We start from the raw sequence: 27,212 nt of genomic DNA, 5'->3' as shown, positions 1-27,212 counted from the left end.
TTTATATAATATCTGACATATTACAGTAGATACGCCCCTAGGGGAATGAATCAGGAGTCCTGGGTTCTAGTGTCTGTTTCAAAAGTAGCTTTTGTGATCCTTGTGAGAGTTATGGAAGCGTTCTGTAATTTGTAGAAAGCAGCACAATTGCATGGTTCACGTTTTATTGTTAGCATTTACTTTAGATGAAGTACCCCTTATCTACCCTCTTGAACAGAGCTTGGAGCCTTTCATTACATTTCATGGTTAAGGAAGAGGGTTATGTATCAACACATCCACTCCCATTGTGGTGGGCTTCTAATCTAAGAGTCAAGAGCTGGGTCTGATGAGGTGGGAGGGGTTGAATTAAATGCCGTTGCACTGATTGAGGGAAAGGGGCCATCGTTATGAAGGGTAGACCTCAAAGGGGAGGCCTGTTACCTCCTGCTTCAAGCTTTTGCCTAAGCTGGCCCTGAAAAATTTTACTGGAGGTTATTGCATTTTTTCACTGCTGCATGGTGCCAGACAAATGGCTTTCTTCTCTAGTCACGGAGTTTGTGTCTGTGGGGCCCGGTGATCATGGTGGGGCCACACAGGGACTATAGAGGTACCTAGCTTTTTAGCTTAGTTCAGGGGGTTCTCTAGTTTTAGCATACAGCAGAATCCCTGGAAAGCTCATGAAAACTCGGATTGCTGTACCCCACTCTCAGAATTTCTCATTGAGTGATCTGGAGTGAGGCCTAAGAATCTGTGTTTCTAACAAGTTCACAGGTGAGTCTGATGCTGCAGGTCTGGAGACCAGACTTACAACCATTGGCTTAGGAAAAGCAGAAGATTGACCTTCATGGAGATGGGAAGTTTGAGGCAAAGGCAGGCTGGAGGTATGGGTAAGAAAAATTGAGAGCAGACAGAAGCAGTTCAAGGACAGGTAGGTGAACCACCTGTCACCAGGGGAGGTCTTGCAGAGCAGTAAGATTATAAACCAAGTTCTCTATTTCTTTGGGATGAGAATCAGAGAACTTGGTTTATAATCTCGATGCCGCTATGAACTAACTTGGTGGGCTTGGCAAGTCTCTTGATCTTTCTTAGTGTCAACTGAAATGGGGAGAGTGATTCTCACCAAAAAACTCCATAACACTGTTAGAATTTAATGGGACAATATAAACTGTATAAATTACAGCAGTTCTTCCTACATGAATATAAAGGGGGAAGCACATCCTGGGGCCAACTCCATCAGATTATCCACACATGCCGGTAGGCCTTGTTTGTGGACACATTCCTCCACACATCCCCAGCCCTGAGAGCACGAAGAAGGGCCACATTCTTTTTTTTTTTTTTTTTTTTTTTTGAGACAGAGTCTCACTCTGTCACCTGGGCTGGAGTGCAGTGGCACAATCTCAGCTCACTGCAACCTCTACCTCCTGGATTCAAGCAATCCTCCTGCCTCAGCCTCCCGAGTAGCTGTGGTTACAGGCATGCACTACCACGCCCAGCTAATTTTTTTGTATTTTTAGTAGAAACAGGGTTTCACCATGTTGGCCAGGCTGTTCTTGAACTTCTGACCTCATGTGATCTACCTGCCTCGGCCCCCCAAAGTGTTGGGTTTACAGGCGTGAGCCACCACACCCGGCTGGCCACATTTTTTTTTTTTTTTTTTTTGAGACGGAGTCTCGCTCTGTCGCCTGGGCTGGAGTGCAGTGGCCGGATCTCAGCTCACTGCAAGCTCCGCCTCCCAGGTTCACGCCATTCTCCTGCCTCAGCCTCCGGAGTAGCTGGGACTACAGGCGCCCGCCACCTCGCCCGGCTAGCTTTTTGTATTTTTTTAGTAGAGACGGGGTTTCACCGTGTTAGCCAGGATGGTCTCGATCTCTTGACCTTGTGATCCGCCCGCCTCGGCCTCCCAAAGTACTGGGATTACAGGCTTGAGCCACCGCGCCCGGCCCACATTTGTTTTTAAAAGGAAGTCTGATTTTGACTCAGACGCATTTACTTATTGGACTGTGAATTCAGGAGCAGAATTCATGAAAACAACAGAGTCCTGTCTGTTTTTGTTTTCTTGGTGCCTACAACTGCTTGATGCACAGTAAGACTTTAATAAGCAGTTGGTACAGTGCATTTTAACCAGAACTTAACAAGGAAAAGTAAGCAAGCTATCTAGCTAGCTCAGCATAGTCCTGAGGTTGGTGTCATGGTGCCACCTGGGCTGTTTTGTGTGCTAGTTCAGGAGAACATGTGGAAAAGCTAATAACTGACCTCCTGAGAAAAACATGGTGTCCTCAGCACACCCCAGTTGCTGGAGTGCCAGAGAAGTCATCACGTTTCATTAAGGAATCCCTGCAAATGATCTCACTCCATAGCACACTGATGGTTGTCATGATTTACGGCTGCCTGGGTCCTAAGCCTAGAGAGTAATAGGAGCTTTAGCAGTCGGTCCAGTGTTTTACAGCTGCCTAGGGGAATTTTGCCTGCCATTGCCTGCAAGACTATTGTTCTACCACGAGGCAAGCTGTTCTAGCTGGCTCTTGGGGTAGACACAGGTCACTGTCCTTTTGCCTTTTTTTTTTTTATTTTTTTGGGGGGACAGAGTCTTGCTTTGTTGCCCGGGTTGGAGTGCAGCGGCACGATCTCACTGCAACCTCCGCCTCCCAGGTTCAAGCAGTTCTCCTGCCCTAGCCTCCTGAGCAGCTGGGATTACACCAAGCCCAGCTAATATTTTTTTTTGAGATGGAGTTTCGCTCTTGTCTCAGTTTCAAGTGCTTCTCCTGTCCCAGCTTCCCAAGTAGCTAGGATTACAGGCTTGTGCCACCATGCCCGACTAGTTTTGTATTTTTAGTAGAGACAGGGTTTCTCCATGTTGGTCAGGCTGGTCTCGAACTCCTGACCTCAAGTGATCTGCCTGCCTCAGCCTCCCAAAGTGCTGAGATTACAGGCGTGAGCCACTGCACCTGGCCTAATTTTTGTATTTTTGTAGAGACAGGGTTCCACCATGTTAACCAGGCTGGTCTTGAACTCCTGACCTTAAGTAATCTGCCCACCTCAGCCTCCCAAAGTGCTGGGATTACAGGCATGAGCCACTGCACCTGACCTCCTTTTCCCTTCTTAAAAAACTGCCTTGGATTTCCTTCCTTACTGAGCTGCAAGTTTAAAAACATTTGCCTGTTTCTACACACCACAGAGACTGTCTTGAGCATATTGTGAAATATCGTGTAGTTTTCCTTCTACCTCTGGACCCAGAACACTGCCTACGTTTCCTTACCACCCCAGAATGAAGAGTTTTTGTTTGTTTGTTTGTTTGTTTGTTTGTTGAGACGGAGTCTCGCTCTGTCGCCCAGGCTGGAGTGCAGTGGCCGGATCTCAGCTCACTGCAAGCTCCGCCTCCCGGGTTTACGCCATTCTCTCGCCTCAGCTTCCCGAGTAGCTGGGACTACAGGCACCCGCCATCTCGCCCGGCTAATTTTTTGTATTTTTTTTAGTAGAGACGGGGTTTCACCGTGTTAGCCAGGATGGTCTCGATCTCCTGACCTCGTGATCCGCCCATCTCGGCCTCCCAAAGTGCTGGGATTACAGGCTTGAGCCACCGCGCCCGGCCGAATGAAGAGTTTTAAGTGTAACTTTTCCCCCCATAATCTGTCAAGTGAGACTGGAGCCCAAATCAGAGAACTTTGTTTCTCAGAACTCCTGATATTTGACTTATTCCAATTTATTTCCAGGAGGAATGTAGTGTACCAAGATCTAAAATCCACAATTGCTATTTGTTAGTCACGTGAAAATGGAAGTTACTATTTTGAGTCTGCTTTATTTTTAAACAAAAACATCATGGAAGGGTTTGAAGTTCAAACTCTAACCAGCTTTATTTATTAATTCAAATTTATATCTAGTCTTGGGAAATGTTATGATTTTTCTTGCCCTTTCACTGGAATATTGAAATGAGTCAAAATGAGTAGTACTGGGGAAGACCTGAAGTTGGCAAGGCTAAAGAACCATCCAAGTGTCAAGAGCCCAAGCCGGCTTGGTCTCTCTCATTTTCCGGGCTCCTGTAGTACCTTGAAGAAACAGATGTTTAGTACATTGATCTGAGCTGAGGAAATAAGTCTCACATGAACAGGAGGTAGAGACTGGGCCAGGCAGGGAAGGGGAAGGAGAAGAACCTTGGTCATTGAGTACGTGCTGTGTGCTAATCACTGCTGATTGCTTTGCCCAAGGTAACTTTAACTCACATAATGAAATGGACTCTCTCCTGCATACCACTCTAGCCAAGTGGGCCTTGTGCTCCTCCTCCAGACCTCTTCACTGGCTGTATGTCTGCCTGGATTGCCCTGCCCCCAGGCAGCCATGTGGCTTGCTGGAGATGAAAACACAGTCCACATCAGAACTTGTCCTAAACTCTGGCCCATATATCCATCTGCTTGTTTGATGTCACTACTGGAAGCCTAATTAGGCATCTCCAACATGTCTAACACGGTTCTCCAGCTCTTTCCTATCCCTTCTTCAGTCTTCCACGGCCCAGTCAGTGGCAGCTCCGCAACTCCTTCCTTCTAGTTGTTTAGTCGTTCTTGACCCCTTTCTCCTACTCTCCGCATCTCATCTCTCATCCATCAAGCAGTCCTACCTGCTCTGTCTCAGAATATATTCCAAATCCAACCACTTCCTACTGGCTCTACTACCACCAGCCTGGTCCAAATGCCAGCATCTGAATTGCTGCAGTAGCATTGTAACTGCCCTCCAAGCTTTCTGCCTTGTTGTCGAGTCTCAATTTTTCACCCATTTTCCTTTTTAAGATAACAAGTCAAATCATGTCACTCCTGTTCTCAAAGCAGCCCGCCCCCCACCCCAAGTAACTTCCCATTTCACTGGAAGTGAGAACCCAAGCTCCTTTAATGGCTTACCAGGCCTGCTCAGCCTGGCCCTCTTATCAGATTCCATCTCTAACAGCACCCTGTCTCCTCGACACCACTCTAGCCTTACCAGCTTGTGCTGTTCCTTGAATACACCAGCCTGCCTCTTCCTTGAGGCCTGTGCACTGACAGTCTCTGCCTGGATTGCTCTGCCCCTGGGTGGCCACGTGGCTTATGCCCTGGTCTCCTCCAGGCCTTTACTCAGATGTTACCCTTAACTTTTTAATATCCCTCTCCCCACAGTGGGCACTCCGTTTCTTTTTACTCTGCCTTATTTTTTGCCAGGTCACATATCACCATCTATATACTGTGGATTTAAATTTTGTGTTTGTTATTGTCTGCCTCCCTCAGCAGAACCTAAGTGCCACAAGGATAGGTTTTTAAAAATACACAGCTTGGCCGGGCGCGGTGGCTCACGCCTGTAATCCCAGCACTTTGGGAGGCCAAGGCAGGCGGATCACGAGGTCAGGAGATCGAGACCATCCTGGTGAATATGGTGAAACCCCGTCTCTACTGAAAATACAAAAAAAATTAGCCAGGTGTGGTGGCGGGTGCCTGTAGTCCCAGCTTCTAGGGAGGCGGAGGCAGGAGAATGGCGTTAACCCGGGAGGCAGTGGAGCTTGCAGTGAGCGGAGATCGCGCCACTGCACTCCAGCCTGGGCGACAGAGCGAGACTCCGTCTCAAAAAAAAAAAAAAATACACAGCTGGCAGGGCATGGTGGCTCGTGCGTATAACCCCAGCACTTTGGGAGGCAGAGGCGGGTGGGTCACCTGAGGTCAAGAGTTTGAGACCAGCCTGACCAACATGAAGAAACCCCTACTAAAATACAAAACATATACAAAATTAGCCGGACATGGTGGTGCATGCCTGTAATCCCAGCTATTCAGGAGGTTGAGACAGGAGAATCACTTGAACCCGGGAGGCAGAGGTTGCGCCACTGCACTCCAGCCTGGGCAACAACAGCGATGCTCCGTCTCAAAAAAAAAAAAAAAAAAAAAAAAAACACACACACACACAGCTGTGGCAGGGCACAGTGGCCCACGCTTGTAATCCCAGCATTTTGGGAGGCTGAGGCAGATAGATTGTTTGAGCCCAGGAGCCCCAGATCAGCCTGGGTACCATGGTAAAACCCCATATCTACAAAAAATACAAAACTTAGCCGGGCATGGTGACACACGCCTGTGGTCCCAGTTACTTGGGAGGCTGAGGTGAGAGGATCATCTGAGCTCAGGATCATCTGAGCTCAGGAAGTCAAGGCTGCAGTGAGCCAAGATCATGCCACTGCACTCCAGTGTCTCAGAAAAACAAACAAACAAACAAACAAAAACCATTGTTGTATCCCTAGTGCCTTGCACACAGAAGGTATCTAATAAATATTTGTTAAATGAATGAAAGAAATGAGAACAGACGCTCACAGAGGTTAAGTAATTTGCTTCAAGTCACCCAGCTGTTAAGGGAGTCAGTCAGTTTCAGTTCAGTCCCTCTTTCCCAGATACTATGTGCCTGAAATGCCATCCTATAAATCGACCCTCTCAACCATCAGCCCAACCGTTCAGTCTTTCCTGTGGGCCCAGAGCTTGTTGTGGTGCCTGACACATGCTCCACAGATGTAGGAAAAGTAGGGAACAGAAAAGGAGCAGAGGGCCCTCCTGGGGTAGAATGACCCACCCTTCTCCCAGCTCCCACAGCACTTCCGTCCCATCTCTGTGTAGTGCTTACTACTGTGTAGTTGTATGATGGTTAGTTTCTCTCACATCCTCTCCTCTACCAAAGCCTGAGCTCCTTGAGGTCAGAGAGAATGTCGTCATCTTGTATCCCTACCAACTACTGCTGACAGCATACTCTCAGCTCTGGGACGTATTATTAAATGTCTGATAATGAAAATACTTTGAATTAAGTAAGTCACAGTCCCCAACTATGGGAGCTATGATCCCTCTCTGTCTTGGATCCCCGGGGCCTGTTGGAATCCACAACCATGTGGGTCTTTGATAGATGATGGTGGGAGCACTGGTTGCTGGAAGAATGCAGAGGGCAGAGAGACTAGGGAGAGAGAATGGAGCAGCTAAGACAGGGATGGACAGACCTCATTGACTTGACAGTTTCACCTGGTGTCCATCTGATAAGCCAAAAGCAAGGTATTATTTGGGGAAGCAAATTATTTATTTATAAAAATTTTAATTATTATAGATAATAAGTATACCTACTTATGGGGTATATGTGACATTTTGATAAAAGTATACTGCATACAATGTGTAATGATCAAATCAGGGTAATTGGAATGCCCATCTCCTCAAGCATTTATCATTTCTTTGCATTAGGAACATTCCAATTACATTTTTAGTTATTTTGAAATATACAATAAGTTATTGTTAACTCTTGTTGCCCTATTGTACTACCGACACTGAATCTTATTCCTTCTACCAAACTGTATTTCTGTACCCACTAGTTATCCTTCTTTATTACCCTCTCCCACCTCTGATAACCATCATTCTACTCTGTCTCCATGAGTTCAATTTTTTTTAGCTCCCATATGTTAGTAAGAACATGCAGTATTTGCCTCTCCTGTGCCTGCCTCATTTCATTTAACATAATGTCCTCCAGTTTCATCTAGATTGCTGCAGATGACAGGATTTTGTTTTTTCTTATGGCTGAATAATATTCTGTAGTATATTTATACCACTTTTCAAAATCCATTAATCCATTCATCTGTTGTTGGACGCTTAGGTTGATTTGTATGTTTTTTTTTTTTTTTTTTTTAAGACAGAGTCTTGCTCTGTTGCCCAGGCTGGTGTAGAGTGGTGTGATCTCAAATCACTGCAGCCTCCACCTCCCGGGTTCATGCAATTCTCGTGCCTCAGCCACCCAAGTAGCTGGGATTATAGGCATGTGCCACCATACCCAGCTAATTTTTATATTTTTAGTAGAGGCACGGTTCCCCCATGTTGGCCAGGCTGCTCTCAAACTCCTGACCTCAAGTGATCCACCCACATTGGCCTCCCAGAGTGCTGGGATTACAGGCATGAGCCACTGCACCCAGCCTTAATTCCTATCTGGACCATTGTGACTAATGCTGCAGTAAGCTTGGGAGTAAAATCAGTCTCTTCAGTATCCCGATTTCCTTTCTTTTGGATATATATTCAACAGTGAGATTGCTGGATCATATGGTAGTTCTACTTTTAGTTTTTTTCTGAGGAACCTCCAAACTTTTGGAGTGTTTACAGTGGCTGTACTAATTTATATTCTCACCAGCAGTGTACAAGGACCCCCCTTTCTCCTATCCTTGCTAGAGTCACTTATTGGCTGTCTTTTTGATAAAACTGTATGAGATGATATTGTGGTTTTGATATGCCTTTCCCAGATGATTAGTGATATTTAGCATTTTTTCACATACCTTTTGGACATTTGTATGTCTTTTGATAAATGTCTATTCAGATCTTTTGCCCATTTTTAAATCAGAATATTTGTTTTCTTTGTATTGAGTTGTTTGAGCCCTTTATGCACTGGGAAACAGATAATTTAGTTGTTAAGATGGCAAAGCAGATATACTTAAAAATATCAATCTATTGGCCAGATGCAGTGGCTCATGCCAGTAATCCCAGCACTTTGGGAGGCCGAGGCGGGTGGATCACGAGGTCAAGAGATCAACACCATCCTGGTCAACATGGTGAAACCCCGTCTCTACTAAAAATACAAAAATTAGCCAGGCGTGGTGGCAGGCACCTGTAGTCCCAGCTACTCAGGTGGCTGAGGCAGAAGGATCGCTTGAACCCAGAAGGTGGAGGTTGCAGTGAGCCAAGTTCACGCCACTGCACTCCAGCCTGGCAACAGAGCAAGACTCCATCGCACACACACACACACAAATCTGTTCTTCATTATTAAATAAGCATGCAGTTGTTGAGTTTTACTCAAAGTGAAGCAGTGTTGTAGATCTGGAGTCCCAATATTTGGCTCCATTTCCTACAAGAGAAATGTAAGCTATGACTGTCACTTTATTTCTCTAGGCCTTAGTTACCTCACATATAGCAAAAGGACTATTTTGAGGATAATGTATAGGAAAGAAGTGTATAAATTATAAAACATTATTGTTTGTATATTTTATATTTTGTAATCAGTGAAAGTTTAATCAGTTAATGTTTAACAGATTCAAATGCCATGTTTTAAAACAGTCTCTGATATCTCCCATTCCTCTTTACTTAGTGTAATAGTAGTCGCTTATGCTAATAACAAAAGAAAACAAAGAGGAAGAATTTAACTGGACTTACTCCCCAGAGGAGTGAGTCCTGGAACAGAATACCAGCTTGGGTCTGTATGTCTCTTGCTAGCTACTTAGGGTAGTTGCAAACATATATTCAACTGTATAGGTTCTGAAAAGTCAGGCAATGGGTCATTTTGGAGGTAGGGATGTGGGAGGGCCCTTTTGATATTAGGATGACCATTCATTGAACAAATACTTCTGGAACATCTACTCAATATAAGCCACAGTAGAAAATGTAAATATGCATAATCCTTAATCCTGCCTCCAGGAAACACTGTCCTCAAGAGGTGTGGAACAGACAGACCAAAAGCATGCAGTAGCAGGTAGCAAAGATAAGACTAACATAGGAGAATGGGATGGATTCCATAGGGATACAGATAACGTGCTGTGGCCAGGAGGTGGACACAGTTTTGCCATAGTGAAAGTTAAAAGAGACTTTCAGGAGGAGGCATCTGTGCGAGTGAGCCTTGGAGGGTGTAGGATTGGGGTGGACGAAAATCAAGACAAGGGCTGCTAGTAGGTGTGCGGGAGCTGAGGTGTAGGAGCAGGGGGACAGTGTGCTCTTCACCATGCTTTAGCTGATTGAAGGGAGAGTTTTTGCTTGCTTCTAGGGTATAACCCAAGTCCATTTTGTCCTTTCCCTGTGACTGGTGACTTCTCTGCCCTGAAGTTGGCTGCTCTGCAGAGAGAAACATTTTCACCTTTGGGGAATAAGTAGTAGTGATGGGAAACCCTACTAGGTGTTTTGCAATGCTGCTAGCACCTTGACTTTTCTTACCCCCTTGAGCAATTACTCAAGTTGTCTGTGCCTTGGTTTCCTTATCTGTAAAATGGGACTATTACCCATCTTTGAGAGTTATTATGCTAATTAAATGAGATTACTTTTTGTTTTGTTTTGTTTTTTGAGGTAGAGTTTCGCCTTGTTGCCCAGGCTGGAATGCAGTGGCGCAATCTTGGCTCATCGCAGCCTCTGCCTCCCGGGTTTAGGAATTCTCCTATGCCTCAGCCTCCCGAGTAGCTGGGATTACAGGCATGCACCACTACCCCCGGCTAATTTTTTTTTTTTTTCTTTTTAGTAGAGATGGAGTTTCTCCATGTTGGTCAGGCCGGTCTCAAACTCCCGACCTCAGGTGATCCGCCCACCTCAACCTCCCAAAGGGTTGGGATTATAGGCATAAGCCACCTCTCCCAGCCGAGATTACCTCTATAAAGCATTTAGATACTCAATAAATAAATTGTTTTAATTTACTGTAATCAGCAAATCATTTTATAGACCCTTATCCTGGATTAGAAGTTGCATGGGAGCCAGGAGAAAGGCTGACACATTCTCAAGCTAGAGTACTTCTAGTCTTCCCCTCTCCCTGAGTGTTCAGACTCAGAATGCCAGAAATCAGTCTTGGAGGATAATCATGTTTGCTGCTGAAATGTTTATGACACAGTGAACCAAACATGGTGTGACTAATCAGCTGAGAGCTTGGATCTTGGCTTGGTTTGCGTGCAGATTCACTGGTCTGAGAGATGAATAAGTTCCTTGCAGTTGACAAACGGGGACTATAGTGCTTTCTGGCTAATTGTGATAATAGAACCAGAGCCCATCACCAAGTGACCCCTGGTTCTCTGAGTCTGCAGTGCTTCTGTACTGAGCCCACAGCCCATTACATTATTCATTGTTCTACACTCCTCCATGTCATATTTCATTATCCTTGGAGCCTGGTGTGATCAGTAAGTGTCTGTTGAACTAACTAGGACTGCAAGGGACAACTCTCTTCTGTGTAGGGAAGAGTGAATTACAAGTGAAAACTCAGTGAAGAGCACCCTTCCAACAATTGTAGCTATGATGGGATACATTCTGGGGTGGTTCTCCTGGACAGCAAGAGAATCTGCTGAAGAGCTTTCAAGAGTGACTTTCAACTTGGGAATTCTATGTAATGTTTCTCACTGAGAGGGCCCATTGCAATCTAAAGACAGGTGCCCAGGCCACTCCTCAAACCTCTTAAGTCCAAATATGTACAGGTGAAACCCAGACATGTGCACTGTTTAAGGTTCCACTGATGATTCTGATGTATACACCTTGCTGGTGTTCACGGGAAGAACCTGAGCTTGGGAACCTGGAAACCCTAGGTTCTAATGATGCTGCATTACTTTATGTAAGTCACATAACTTCACTGGGACTTAGTTTTTCCACCTGAAAAATAGGAATAATATTTTATTTGCAGAGATGTTCAGAAAGAAGAATGGCAGTGTGTGAGCTTTCATAGTCAAGAGCACTGGAAAATGAAAAGTGCTATAGCATGCTTTGGAATTCCACTGGCACCTCCAAAGGCAGATTGAACCTAGATGTGTTAGAAGTGTGGCTTCTACAGACTACAATGTTTGATCTAGAATTTATGCTGGTTTGTGGTCTTGCTTGGATTTGATACCTCAATGACTAGTCACTGGGCTCTTAGTTTACAGACAAGAATAATTATTTTCACTCCAGTTAACCAGTTCAGACTCTGCCAAATGCCAGGGTTGACTCACAGTGCATTCTTTGCGACTACTCTGCCCCCTATCTTCATCAGCATGAGTGCTAGAAGAGAGAAAAGACTATCTACTTTCACTTGTTGTGTGGCCCTGGGAGAAACAGGAACACTTGGAGCTCTTTCCTATTTGAAAATCAGCTCTGGATCCCGTGTGCACAGACTGCACACCAAAGACACCAAGGAAGAGAACCAGGAGCAAGGAAGATGAGCGCCCCCTCGCAGGGCTCCCCTGCCTAGTTTTTTGGAAGTTACCACTCTTACTCATTTTTTACTATATTTGCTAGATCAGACAACTGTGTATCAAGTCAAGATAGAGGCTTCCTAAGGGAGGTGAGGAGATGGATAAAAGTGGTTGGATGTATTTTTATGAGCAGGGCAATGAAACATATTCTGTGATTTAAGAAGTGTACTCAGTGATGAAATTCCTTTTCCTGGAGAGAGGATGCATTCAAATCAAATGTACCTTAGAGCTCTTCCAAAGCCACAGAATGAAGACTGTGTACTTTTATTCTCCACCTTATTGGGGAGTGAAGGAATAGAGATTCCTAAGGAAGAAAAGGTTGACACGTTTTGCTACAGTTGATAAAATTCTTGTTTGTTGTCCTGGGCTTCTTGGTTGGGACATTCATGATTATCAGATCCCTGGAATGAACAAAGTACTAATCAGTTCATCCCTACCCATGACCGAATGCTTAAACACAGCTTGCCTCATAGAAAGGTGGGATGAGAGGATGGTATACCACTACTTTGTGGATGTAAAATTCTGTCCGTTGCCAAGACAACTTTTCATTGTTTTCCACAGGTGGAGCCCTCCATGGTCTGGCTACTGTCTCTTGAAGCTTGGCTCCTTCCACTCCATAAAAATGATTTAGTCTGGATCTGCACTTACCACTTGGCTTTCCCATTTCCAAACCTTTGTTTTCTTTCCATGAAATCCTCTAAAACCCAGCCCTGTGCATGCAGTATTTCTTCAGGAAGCCTTTTCTGATCTCTACAGCCCACAAAATTTCTCTTTTTTCTGAACTCTCATGCAACACTTAAGGTATATAATAAATAATCTGATACTTAATTTTCTCTGTCTTATCCTCTTAACTGGATTGAGGGTTACTGGAAGACATCTGTCACACTTGAGCAGAGCTGCATACATCTTGGCTTCTCAGCACTCTTTGTTTATTCATTTTTATTACCTTTTTTTTTAACCTCCTACTTTATCCTGGTCATGTCGCAGGCCCTAGAAGAGGAAATGGCAGTGAAGAGGATAGTTGCTGCCTTTTTGATGTCTGTTCATTTCTAAGCATGAAGGCTTTTGGGGATTTTGAAGGAAGTGCTGAATCCAGTGAGCAGCATCTGTTTGTGGATGGGAAGGATCAGCCGGAAATACTAACAGGGCCGAATGGTAGATTTTCAAAGCTGTAGGGATTGACAAAAGGATTTGAGTTAGTAAAACCCATGTGAAGTCTTAAAAGTCCTTACCTATAAAAATGAAGAGCTTCTGATTCTTCTAGATTCATATACAAACAAGGTAACACACTTTCAAAGGCGCCCACTGTACTGTGGACACTTTCGTTATCACATCTGATTTTCACAGTAATCCTATGAGCACCAGTCAAAAGCAGATTCTAGAGTCAGGTGGTTACATTATTATTACCTTTTACCTCAGAGAGGTTAAATCACCTCCTCAAAGTCACACTGCTTAAGTGGCAAAGCTAGGATTTGGATCTGCATCTTCTAATCAGAAAGTCAACAATTGTTTTCATCTTTCCGTAGATGCTTCCTACCTGAATTTTGTAAAACAAGGAAAACCTGTTGGTTGTGCTAGCGACATTTGTTTTATATAATGTTTTGTTGAATAAGTGGCTATCTCACACTTAGTGAACTTGACTGTAATCAGTGTAACCTGCTAAGCACTTGATATACATAAGCATATGTACTTGTAGCCTCACAAGAGCCCTGTGAGATAGCTGCTGTTATTGTCATGTCCATTTCACAGACGAAGAAAGTGAGTCATGTGCTGCTTTAAAAACGTATCCAGCATCACACAGTGCTGGCATTTGAACCCAAAACCATCAGACTCTGGAACCTGTGTTTTGACTGCTGTTTTAGTCATACACAAGGCTTCATGGGAAAAACAAAACAAAAACAAGAAGTTCTGTGGTCAGTTTAAGAAAAACTGTAGGCTGGACATGATGGCTCACGTCTGTAATCCCAACACTTTAGGAGGCTGAGGTGAGCAGATCACCTGAGGTCAGGAGTTCAAGACCAGCCTGGCCAACATGGCAAAACCCCGTCTCTACTAAAAATACAAATAATAATAATAATAATAAAAAGGCATGGTGGTGGGCGTCTATAATCCCAGCTACTCGGGAGGCCGAGGCATAAGAATCGCTTGAACCCAAGAGGCAGAGGTTGCAATGAGCTGAGATCGTGCCACTGCACTTCAGCCTGGGCAACAGAGCTGGACTCTGTCTCCAAAAAAAAAAAGAAAAGAAAAAAATTGTAATCACTCCTGCCCCAAAAAAGACAGTACATAGTAGCATGAAGGGTCTGAGAAGTCTTATGGGAAGGGGAATGTTGATTTTGCCCCTGAGTTTCCCACATACTAAACATAACACTTAATTTTGAGTTTACACTCTAGAAAACACTGCTTGCCATAGTGGAAGGAGAATCTGGGTATATCGATTAGAAGAGTAAGGAAGAAGAAAATCTTTAGGTCAAAATGAATCCCAACACTTTGGAAGGCTGAAGTGGGAGGATCACTTGAGGCAAGGATTTTGAGACCAGCCTGGCCGACATTGTAAGACCCTGTCTCTACCAAAAATAAATAAACAAATAAAAAATTAACTGGGCATGGTGGTGCATGCTTGTGGGCCCAGCTAATCAGGAAGCTGAGGCAAAAAGATCATGTGAGCCCAGAAATTTCAGGCTACAGTAAACAATGGGCATGCCATTGCACTCCAGCCTGGGTGATAGAGTGAGACCCCAGCTCTTTGAAAAAAAAAAAAAAAAAGCCTAAGATAAAAGGGTTTAAGATTTGAAGTCCCATTTGGATGTGAGTTCAGGCTCCTCCACTTATTGGTAATTATGGTGTTATTTTGGGCAAATTGTATATTCGTTTTGAGTCTCCTTTATCTGTAAAATGGGGTTGTGAAGAAAAGTATGATTATATATGCAAAAATTCTTAGTAAACAGTAAAGCTCGAAATTGTTTTTAAAATTGTTATTTACCAAGTTTATTTCTGCCCTAGTATCTAGCACAGCAACTACCAGCTACTAGAACAATTAACAGTTGGAGGAATGAATGAAGTTTGCCTTCTGTGTCTCTGGGTTCTGTAACTGATATGTTACAACTGAAAAACTTTTAAAATGAGACATTATTCCTCAAATTTTCTTTCTAAATTGTGTTTTTGCTGGTTTTTGTATTTTTGGAGTTATAATGAAGTCACTCAATTAGAAAATCAGAACCTGTGTTTCCTTCATTCACTGTATTGTACCCTGGTTTGGACTGCTTAGGGAGTTTATTATGTGTTTTTTTGGCAGCAATAAATGTTTTACATAGTTCCAAGATGGTAATTTCATTCAACAGTGTATGTGTTTTTCTTTTTTTTTTTTTTCCTTTCTTTTTATGCACTGCTCATTCCCTCAGATGTGGCCATCTGTTTTTTTTTTTTAAATAGGAATTTCTAATGCCTCACCCTATTGATGTAGTTACTCTTACTGTTTCTATGATAAAGTCTAGCTCTAATTTATTAAGACCTGTCAGGAAGAGAATTGTGCTGCTATTTTGCATGCCAGCGTGGTTTCCACTGATGGAGAGAGCACTGAGATGTGCAGGTGCGTCACTCACCCTCTGCGAAACATTTGTTTTCTAGCACCTGGCCGAAGAAACAAGTATCAGTTTGAGATTGTTCCAGTAGGTAAGACATTGCACAAAGATTGAGAAATTTAAAAGAAAAGGCATTCAGATCAGTTTTAACACACCTATTTTTCTGCTAGGATGGCACTGTTATTTCTAGAAAGATAAGTGTTTTGCCAGCAGCTGGTTAGTTGGATAGAGGGGAACTAGCATTTTCTATTCCACAGTAATCTGACTGTGGCCTAATCCCCCACCTCACCTAGGGGCAGCACATGACCCAGACCTGGCCAGACCAAGACTCAATCCCCTGGCTATGGTGACTGGTTTAGGGGCAGTTTTGTCATCTAAGAATTCTCTATGACAGGGGTCCCCAACCCCTCAGGCCGAGGACCAGTACCAGTCCATGGCCTGTTAGGAACCATTTCACACAGCGGGAGGTGAGCAGTGGTGAGCATTACTGCCTGAGCTCTGCCTCCTGTCAGATTGGCAGTGGCATTAGATTCTCATAGGGCCACAAACCCTACTGTGAACTGCGCATGCAAAGGAACCGGGCTGTGCTTTTCTTGTGAGAATCAAATGCCTGATAATCTGAGGTGGGACAATTTTGTCCCAAAACCATCCCCCCACCCCAGTCCATGGAAAAATTGCCTTCTTTGAAATTGGTCCCCACTGCCAAAAAAAGTTGGGGACCGCTGCTCTATGGGACTTGAGCTAGAACTATTATGAAAGATACTGTTGTTTTTTTTTTTTTTCTGGGATCAAGAGCTGTCAAGATCACGAAAGCCTCAAATCATTATTTCCCATCGTGTGGGGAAAGACTAATAAGCCAAGAGAGAGGGAAGTAGAGTTCAGTAATGGCAAGAGAGCAAGTTCTCACGGCAGCCTTGACCATGTGCATTCAGGCATTTAATTTAAGCCAGGCTTACCCATAAACTTTTTTTTTTTTTTTTGCAGTATATAAACAACAAATTTCATTGTTAATGTCTGTTACTTGCAACTTAAAAAATCCTGAATAATGCAAAACTACAAGAGAAATAAAAAGCAGACTAAAATGTGTATCATTTTTACATCCAAAGGAGATAATCATCCCAGTCATCTTCAAAATTGTCAGACCACAGTTGCAGTATTACCTTCTGTCTAGGTGTGTAATAGAGGACCGTGTCACTCTAGGGCACTGTTATGGACTAAATTATGTCTCCCACAATCCACTGGTTGAAGCCTGTGACCTCAGTGTGACTTTATTCAGAGATAGGGCCTTTAAGGATGTAATTAAGGTTAAATTAGGTCTTAAGAGTGGGCCGCTAGTCCAGTAGGACTGCGAGAGGAAGTGAAGACGTAAGGGATGCTCATGCTCAGAGTAAAGGCCCCTCTGAGGACACAGTGAGAAGGTGGCTGTCCGCAAGCCAAGGACAGAGGCCTCCAGAGAAGGCAAACCTGCCAACACCTTCCTCCTGGGCTTCCAGAACGGTGAGAAAATACATTGCTGCCGTTAAGCCGCCCAGTCTGTGGTATTTTGTTATGACAGCCTGAGCTAACTAAGATAGGCTTCTCTTTCAAAAGAAAGAAAGAAGAAGAAGGTGAGGGGACTCAAGACCACATCTGAACGGCAGTCCCTTGAAGATCCTGGAATAAAAGGCTCTGGAGAGACAATCACTGTCTAGTCATCTCTCCAAGGTGTAGCATCCAGATGGAAAGCTAGGTGACACTGATTCAGGGAATCCCTTCCAGGAAGCCCTTCTGACAGGGCCTTCTGCTCAGTGTTTGAGACTTACCTCTTCCTCTTTCATTCCCCCAGGTAGAGTTCATCTTCCTTCTCATATACTCTGAAACTACTTTTGCACTACTTGTGTTTCTATACTTCTCACGCCCTTTTGCTACTGGATTTGTCAGTCCCTGCCTTCTAGATATGCATTACTAGAAGGAACATGTGACATTAATTCCAGGCCTGGCTGGTGTCCAGTATGTGTTTCAAGTCTTCAGCAGTGTTTGCTAAATGTACAAATAAAATGTAGAATATTAGAACCAAAAAAGTTCCTTAGGTATCCCCTCGTTCAGATCTCTGAGTCCCTCTTTTGGACACAGTGTTTACCTTTCACTTCCCCAGAGCAGACATGGCCAGTTCCCTTGAGGTATTTCCAGTGGGTGGTATTTCCGAAACAGCCACTATGTCCCAGGCAATCTATAGTTTTCGTCTTTCATTCATTCAGAGCTAAACATTAGGGATACAAATGGGATAGCTTTCATTTATTTATTCAACTATTGAGGGTGGAGAACTGTATTAACAGTACATCATTTAATTAACACCACATTCAGCAAGTTAGAAATTACAGAGGAGGAAACACACCTAGAAAGGGTCAGAGCTTGGTTGTGATCACCATGTTAGTTAGCAACAGGACTGGAACTAGCTCTACGGATTCCCATTCTGCTGCTTTTCAGTGAGGGGAAAGTGCAGACTAAGGAAAGCTGAAATCATCCTGGGTAGGATACTGCAGGTGGAGAGCTGCAGGCAGCAGAAGGAAGGAAGTGCCTAGCAACCAGCTCTGTAGATTTAATAAAACACCATGTTGGCCATGTCTATAGAATTGAGAGGAAAATAAGGAAATTAAAATCTGAAGAAGTTGTGGCAAGTGGTGAGAATTGCTAAGCATGGACAAAGCAAATAAATCCACAGCAAGTTTTAAACAAACTGATCTTATCATGCTCTTGTCTGGACAGACTTCCCAGCTCTGTTGGGCCATAAATATTCTGACCTGCCATATCAAAGAACAGAAGCAATGGACTCAGATGGCGGATAAGATTGCCCACCACTACCTCCTCTTGGTTTTAAAGCCCACATGGTCTGGACAGCCAGGGCTCTTAGTCCCAAATCAGGATACTGTCTTAACAAGGAGAACAAGTCTGGGTCCCATTTGCATTTCACTTGTCCCTTTGTGCCATTAAACTTTTTTATTTTTAATAAGCTAGTTTTATTAATTGAAAAATTAACTGCTCATAATAAAAAACTTAAACAGAATAATACTAGAACTTCACTGATGTCCCTCAACTCTTGGCAGAGGTCACAGCTTGGGTGGGTAGTTGTCTGAGATGGTCTTAGGTACAAGTTAGTACCCTGTGTGCTGTGCCCTGGGTGGGGAGGTGTGTGTGTGTGTGTGTCTGTAAAGAAAGAATATAGCTTTGATTACTCACAAAGATCAGAAACTAGGGATACAGTTTGGGTTATTGGTTACTTTTCCGACTTTTTGAGTTCTCTCGAATATATCCTGCCTCTCCCAAAAGCAGATGAATTCCTCAAGAGTGGGGACTGTGTTTCTTTCTGCAGCCATGCCAGGACTGGCGTCTCCAGATGAGATTTCAGAAAACAGAGTCATTAATCAAGTCACCAAATAACTATAAGAACTGAAGGGAAAAAGGACAGGTGAGAACATTTGAGCTTTTCAAAGTTAAACCCTGGGGCAGAGACCCTGTGAGCGACAAATATTTTAAAAATAGGATTCCTCATGGGAATACCCCATGATTTCAGCTTTTCTCACTTTCCACTAAGGGTTAGTATGAAGTTCAGTTATTTTCTAGTTAAAACAATCCTTATTAGAGGCCATTTGAGACAGAGTTTCACTCTTGTTCCCCAGGCTGGAGTGCAGTGGCACAATCTTGGCTCACTGCAACCTCCGCCTCCCAGGTTCAAGTGATTATCCTGCCTCAGCCTCCCAAGTAGCTGGGATTACAGGCATGTACCACGATGCCTGGCTAATTTTTGTATTTTTAATAGAGACAGGGTTTTGCCATGTCGGTCAGGCTGGTCTCAAAGTCCTTACCTCAGGTAATCCACCCACCTCAGCCTCGCAAAGTGCTGGGATTATAGGCATGAGTCAATGCACCCAGTTGTTAGAGACCTTTTAAAGCAAAACTTTAATCAGATGAATAATTTGGACACATAATATGGGTAAAATAACTAGAGTTACTGAAGTGTTGAATAAACCACATCTAAGAAATTTCTAAATCAACAACAGTGAGGTTCTCTCTACAGCAGGGGATGGTAAGTAGTTTCCTAGCCTGGAATTGGTCTATGTCTTAACCCACTCTGTTCTCTCTGGCTATTTGTCTGGAGGGTGTGGCTGACCCCATGAGCTGCTTTTTGTTTTTGTTTTAATAGAGACAGGGTCTCGCTCTGTTGCCCAAGTTGGGAATGCGATCATGGGTCACTGCAGCCTTGACCTCCTGGGATCAAGTGATCCTCTCACCTCAGCCTCCTGAGAGGCTGGGACCACAAGTGCACACCACCACACTGGGCTAATTTTTTAACTTTTTTGTAGAGATGGAGTCTCATTCTGCTGCCCAGGCTGATCTCAAACTTCTGGGCTCAAGGGATCCTCCTGCCTTGACTTCTCAAAGTGCTGGGCCTACAGGCGTGAGCCACTGTGCCCAGCCCCCATGAGCTTCTGTCCCTTTGTGTGTTTGCGTGTGGCACTTGAACAACCTCAGCAAACGGCTCAATGCACAGTGATCCTGTTACTAGCACTTTGCAGCCCTTACTATAGATTTTTAACAGCTCCTTTTGTTCCTCCATTTTCTCTCTTCTCTCTACTTTATGCATTTTTAACATTACTGTAGTTTTTCTCTTTTGAATTCTTCCTTGTTTGCAATCTACCATGTAGCTTTTCCCTTCCCCCGCATCTTCTCCTCGGCTCAGATTAGCCTCCCGTCTAGTCTACATTCAAACTACATTCTCTGGACTTGGATTAGTTCTTTTTGTCATTGTTTCCCCATGTTTTTCCTTTTAGCATGGGGAGCAGAGAGAAGGTAGGGTGTGGCTGCTCGTCTGCCCCTGAGAAAGCAGCCATCTGGGCAGGGCGGAATGGAGCCTGACTCCTAGACAGCAAACGCAATTCACCCCAAGAAAGGAGGTCTTCCATTCCTTTGCTTTTACATCTCCCCGGTCTGCACCAAAGGGTTTATATATTGAATAGTGAGGCACCTTCCCTGCGATGCGAGACCGGGAGGAGAGGTTTTGCCTCAGTGCGTCTCCGCGTCTCCATTTAACTCATTACATTTACTGCCTGTGTTTTGGTCTGTAAGTAGCTCTGAAAGCTTTCATAAGTCACTTAGCTGTTGTATGCTGCAGTTTCATCCTCTTTGAAATAAGAATAATAAATGTGGGCATGGAAGAGCAAATGAAATAGAGGATGTAATAACATAAAGTTACTTTGAGAAATTAATGGTAGTTATTAGCATATTCCCCTGAAAAAGTATAATATGCTTAAGCTTCAACGTTTGTGGAGGCTAAAGCCACTCCATTTGGGATGCTAATCTGCTGTGTTAAATTCTGATTGATAAACACTATAAATTCACAGTGATGTTATAGTAATAATAATACATAATATGCAGAAATATGTACTTAGAAACAGTGGCATTGTTGATACAATATGGTTATTGTTAACAATAAATGTGTCTCTTCTCCCATTCCTTTTAACTCCAAAGCTAGGAAGGCAGTCAGTTTTAAAAGAAGGAAGTTATGATTAGTAGCATGGAAAGGAAAAGATAATGAACTTTTTTCCCCAGAACTCCTTGTTGTAAGATTATGCTCTCCTATTACAAGCCATGAGATGTGAGGTGGGCCTGAATGCCTCCTTTTAAGATGGTAATTGTAACATCCCTGTTTACTTCACGGCATAGTTTAAATAATTAAGTGATACAATGTGTCAAAACTTTGTGAACTGTCCTGTGATGCAAACATAAAAGAAGGCAGAATGTGGGCAGAAGGAGGGATGGGGCAGTTTTCTTGTGGCCAAGACTTGGGTCTGTGCTGCTTACTAGTCAAATGGCCTGGAGCCACTCTCTGAGCTTCAGATTTCTCATATTTAAAGTGGAAATGATTGTAATAAATGTGAAGACCCCGGCACACAGTAGGTGCTCAGTAAATGTCTTTTAAGAGATTATTGTTAGACTTACATCCTGCTGAAACTGAGAAGTGATATTAGTGCAAAATACATCCCAGCCTTCAAAGATATTTTCAGCTGGGTTTTGCCAAATGGATTTCACCGTGGACTTACACCCCATAAATAAATGTGTCAGTTTCAGTGTATTTTTCCAGGTATTTTTTGGGGAAGTGTTTATTTGTGTGCCAACAGTAATACCTGACTAGAAAACCCTATCTGAAAGCTTTACTTTTGATTTCCAGAAGAAAACATTTCTAAGGTGGGAATCAATTGGAGAACAGAGAATAGTGAATAGTTGTGCACTGATCTCTGAAGCCACACTGCCCAGTAAAAACAACTCAAGCTATAAATAGGAGCTGCATGTGGAATTTTAAATATTTAATAGCCATATTAACTAAAGTAAAAAGAACAGATCATACTAATTTTAAAAATGTATGTGTTTAAACTACTGTATCCAAAATATAATTTCAACAGTGTTACTATGGTAATATGAAAATTATTAATTAACTATGTTACATTACATTTTTGTACCAAGTCTTTGAAATCTGGGCTGTATTTTACGCTAACATCACTTCTCAATTTGAACCGGCCACGTTTCAAGTGCTCAGTAGTCACGCGTGTCTTGAGGCTACCAAAGGCTACCAAATTGAGCCCTGATGAACTGAGGCAGAAAGTAACTAAGACAGAGAATTTCAATTACATTGTTACATTTAGCAAATGGGTTTAAAAGTGTCGGGCCAAATAGAATTTCCAGACCTACCTGATATTCTTTGCTGTGTATTAGATTTGCATTGATACAGGTTTCAGAATACTCTCTGAATTGCTTCTCATTTCTCTGCTACTGACAAGAGCACAGTTTGCCATGAGGGTGCTTCAGTAGCATTCACTGTGCCCAGGGCCAGTTCCTATGCTTTTTTTGGTAGGAAGGTTTCTTTTTGGAGGCCAGGAGTTACTTTGAGAAATTAATGGTAGTTATTAGCACATTCTCCTGAAAAAGTATAATATGCTTAAGCTACAACGTTTGTGGAGGCTAAAGCCACTCCATTTGGGATGCTAATCTGCCATGTTGAATTCTGATTGACCCCAGTTCCAGGAATGCCTCTGAGATTTCTACTTTTATATACTCACCAATATTGATGTTATTGTAAATACATACTTACCATAAACCCTGCCCTTAGTCAAGTTTTCTGTGGTATATAAGCCCTGAGTCTGGTGGATGACAGTGCAGGGATCCACTCTCTCAAGGCCACCGGAGATATGGCTTCTGTTTGTGAGTCCTTATTAAATTTTTCTTTCTGAGAAACTGGATTTGTCAACCTCTTTTTTTCAGCATTTCAGCTCCATCAACCTTTGTGGGTAGGTTTACATAGACCTGTTCACCATGGAACAACATTGCATAAGATTTTAGGGTTTTGTAGGTCACTGAAATCCATCTGAGCACCTCTGGTTAGGAACCCCTCTGTATTAGTCAGGGTTCTCCAGGGAGTACCAATGGGATAGATATAGATGTAGATGTAGATATAGATGATATAGATATAGATATACAAGGGAGGACTTATTAGAGGTATTAAGTCATGATTATGAAGGTTGTAAAGTCCCATGATAGACCATCTGCACGCTGGAGACCCAGAGGAGCAAGTATTGTGGCTCAATCCAAGTCCAAAGGCCTGTGAGCCGAGGGTGGGGGTGGGATGGGGTGGGGTGAGGTGCTCATGCAAGTCTTGGAGACCAAAGGTTGGAGAGCCTGGAGTTCTGATGTCCCAGGGGCAGGAAAAGAAGTGTCCCAGCTCTAGAAGAGAGGGGATTCACCTTTCCTCTGCCTGTTTTTTTTTTTTTTTTTTTTTTCTTTTAGAGACAGAGTCTCACTCTGTTGCCTAGGCTGGAGTATGGTGGCACAGTCATGGCTCACTGCAGCCTCATGCTCCTGGGCTCAAGCAATCCTCCCACCTCAGCCTCCCAAGTAGCTGGGACTACAGATGCATGCCACCATGCCTGGTTAATTTTTAAATTTTTTTGTAAAGATAGAGTCTTGCTGTGTTGCCCATGCTGGTCTAGAACTCCTGGGCTCAGGCTATCTTCCCACCTCAGCTTCCCAAAGTGCTTTTGTCCTTTTGTTGTATCTGGGCCCCCAGTTGATTGAATGGTACCTGCCCACATTGAGGGTGGGTCTTCCCCACTTAGTCCACCAACTCTCATGCCAGTCTGGAAACACCCTCAGAGGCACACCCAGAAATAACACTTTACCTGCTCTCTAGGTATTCCTGAATCTGGTCAAGTTGACGTCTAAAATTATCGATCACCTCCTCTTTCTATAATGGTTTATAATAGTATTATAGGGTGCGCCCATTGTGAGGGAAAAGGGGGTTGGGGGATTCACAACATGCGTGAACACGCATAACATAGTTGTGAAAGAATATACAAGAAACTCATGACAATAGTTTCCTTGGGAGGAAGCTAGGATGGGAAGGGAGATAGTCCCTGTTTTTTTTAATATTTTGACTTTCACAGCACACAGTATTTCTGTATAAGAGATTCTGGCTTAAATATACATACAATAACAACAAGAACAACAAACCCTTAATCCCGAATTACATATTAAAACTGTCAAGAAGACTTCAACCAAGGGCTATAGGAGAACAGACATAATTTGAACACTTTTAGTCTGCCAGTCACTGGGGAAGACGGATGAAGATTGATACTTGTCCTCTGAGAGCTCACAGCATAAAGACAGACCTGGAAATAGACCATTGTAATTACAGTGTGATCCAAGGAGTGCCACAGGCAGACCTGGGGTATGTGTGGGTATCTAATTCCCTGGTCCAGGCTTCTTGGAGAAGACCAAGCCTAAACCGTCTCCACACATCAGCTGGAGGTAACCTATGCAGGGGTGGGTCCTTGCTGCCTGAGTGAACAGTGAGAAATAGCATGGAGTGTTTCAGCAGTGAGCTCCCCAGGATAGCTTGGATGTAAGAGTTGAAGCAGGCCCACTTTGGTGGGGGTTTGGAGGGGGGACCATGGAGCATCTTTATACCACTTTCCTACTGGGGACAGTGCAGTGAGCCATGATTGCACCACTGTACTCCAGCGTGGATGACAGAGCAAGACCCTATAAGAAATAAATAAATACTGGAGCAAAAGCTAGGCATAGAGACAATAAAAGGAGGGAGTGCCTAGTTATAGCTAGTGTGTTGTTAAATGCTGCCAGAGGGGTTGGTAAGCCTGGTGATGTAATTAAAGCAGCCACCTCACTCCCCTCTGCCGTTGGGAGCCACTGCTTTAAGTACAGTAACAGTGAAGATAAAAATAATGCCCACTTTGTGGAATTGTTTTGAGTATTAAATAAAAGAGTATGTGATATTTTCCAGAAGCTAGTGCATAACTCCTACTCCTGCCGTAATCCTCTGTTCCTGGCACCTCTTCCTGGTCATCTTTTTAAGTGTCCAGAGTAAGCTAAGGGCCCTCCTGTGCTCTCACATCCGCTGCTCTTGCCTCGTTATCACGCCTGCCATACTTTATCAGACATCTGAGTGTCTTGAGGGCCAGGACTGCATTATGTTTTACTTCCTATCCTTGGTGTTTAGCATGAGCATGTTACGTAATAGGTGCCCAACACATGTTTGTTAGGTGAAGAACTCTCTCGTGTAGGTCACAGTGATTTTCAGTCTGCAAAGCACTTCTCATATCCTCGGTCTCATTTGATCCCCGCCAGCACTCAGTCAAGTTGAAAGGACGGGATTAATCTTCCATTTTGTCAGGGAACACACATTCAGAGAGGTAGAGCTAGGACTGTCAGCCGTGCTGACTCCTGCTGTACCACACTACCCATTTGAGGCGCTATTGATAAACTACAGCGTTATTGTTTTTTTCATCTCTCCTGCCCTGGGCAGATCAGTAAAGCTAAATCAGCCAGGGGTGTTTGTTCTCCCTGGGTGTCTGTGTTTGTGCTTAATGGGCAGAATGAATTATGGAATGAATCAACGAATTCTTGGAATGCTCTGAGACCTGTGGGCACTGATGATTGTAAGTAGTCTTGACAACTTTTTCCTCCAGCCATGTCCTGCATCTCATGAAAGCCAGGTTTATTTCCAGCCTAATTAGAGCAGTAGGTCACCCAGAACAGCTCAGAGCAGAAATAAAATCTTCAGAGGAGACCTGTTTGATTTGATTTGATTTTTCCCCCATTTTGTCATTGAAAAAAAAGTGTTGAAATTTCAAATCGTAGGATTACTTTCTCTGTAAAGGCCTCTGAGATAGCCAAATGATAAGAAAAACTCGGGAGACAGTGTATTATACTCACTGAGTCAGCATCCCTAACGAGGAAATCCAAGATACTCCAATGAGCATTTCCTTCCAGTGTCATGTCGGCATTCAAAAAGTTTTGAATTTTGGAGTATTTTGAATTTCAGATTTTTGGATTAAGGATACTCAGCCTCACACATACAATGAGTATATATGAGGCTTAGGCCATTGAAGAAGGCATTGGGTTATTTATTCTTTTTTTTTTTTTTTTTCTTGAGACAGAGTCTCGCTCTGTCGCCCGGGCTGGAGTGCAGTGGCCGGATCTCAGCTCACTGCAAGCTCCGCCTCCCGGGTTCACGCCATTCTCCTGCCTCAGCCTCCCAAGTAGCTGGGACTACAGGCGCCCGCCACCTCGCCTGGCTAATTTTTTTATCTTTTAGTAGAGATGGGGTTTCACCGGGTTAGCCAGAATGGTCTCAATCTCCTGACCTCGTGATCCGCCCGTCTCGGCCTCCCAAAGTGCTGGGATTACAGGCTTGAGCCACCGCGCCCGGCCAGGTTATTTATTCTTTAACAAACACAGTGTTGATTAAGAATTTTGACAAATAGGCCGGGCGCGGTGGCTCAAGCCTGTAATCCCAGCACTTTGGGAGGCCGAGACGGGCGGATCACGAGGTCAGGAGATCGAGACCATCCTGGCTAATATGGTGAAACCCCGTCTCTACTAAAAAATACAAAAAACTAGCCGGGCGAGGTGGCGGGCGCCTGTAGTCCCAGCTACTCGGGAGGCTGAGACAGGAGAATGGCGTGAACCCGGGAGGCGGAGCTTGCAGTGAGCTGAGAGCCGGCCACTGCACTCCAGCCTGGGCGGCAGAGCAAGACTCCGTCTCAAAAAAAAAAAAAAAGAATTTTGACAAATAGACCAGGTGAGGTGTCTCACACCTGTAATCCCAACTCTTTGGGAGACCCAGGCGGGCAGATCACTTGATCTCACGAGTTCAACACCAGCCTATCTGACATGGCGAAACCCTGCCTCGACAAAAAATACAAAAATTAGCTACGTGTGTTGGCCCTTGCCTGTAATCCCAGCTACTCGGGAGTATGAGGTGGGAGGGTCGCTTGAGCCTGGGAGGTGGAGGTTTCAGTGAGCCAAGATGATGCCACTGCATTCCAGCCTTGGCAATAGAGCTAGACCTTCCTTCCCCCGCCTCGCCCAAAAAAAGAATTTTGACAAGTAATGGAAAGGAGGCCTGAACTAAAGATCAGAAGGGTTGATTTCTTTTTGTTTTGTTTTGTTTTTTTTTGAGACGGAGTCTCGCTCTGTCGCCCAGGCTGGAGTGCAGTGGCGTGACCTCGCCTCACTGCAACGTCTGCCTCCCAGGTTCATGCCATTCTCCTGCCTCAGCCTCCCGCGTAGCTGGGGCTACAGGCGCCCACCACTGCACCTGGCTAATTTTTTTGTATTTTTAGTAGAGATGGGGTTTCATTGTGTTAGTCAAGATGGTCTTGATCTCCTGACCTCCTGATCCGCCCACC

The 27,212-nt window shown here is 43.9% G+C and overlaps 1 protein-coding gene and 1 long non-coding RNA gene across 3 annotated transcripts in view; one reads left to right on the top strand and one right to left on the bottom strand.

The window, feature by feature from the left end:
* EVL (Enah/Vasp-like) overlaps positions 1–27,212 on the top strand; it is a 180,833-nt gene that overhangs the window by 49,299 nt on the left and 104,322 nt on the right. The gene's annotated exons all lie outside the window — the stretch shown is intronic.
* Positions 12,831–17,716, bottom strand: LOC117071396. The gene is made up of 2 exons (XR_004432280.1): positions 17,594–17,716; positions 12,831–13,062 (listed from the first exon to the last, which is right to left on the bottom strand). It is a non-coding gene; the product is annotated as an uncharacterized LOC117071396 (long non-coding RNA).

This window comes from Trachypithecus francoisi, unplaced genomic scaffold (assembly GCF_009764315.1).
Source record: "Trachypithecus francoisi isolate TF-2019V2 unplaced genomic scaffold, Tfra_2.0 Lachesis_group3, whole genome shotgun sequence".
Lineage (NCBI taxonomy): Eukaryota > Metazoa > Chordata > Mammalia > Primates > Cercopithecidae > Trachypithecus > Trachypithecus francoisi.
The sequence above is the reverse complement of the archived record's forward strand: the minus strand, read 5'-3'. Positions and strand labels throughout refer to the sequence as shown.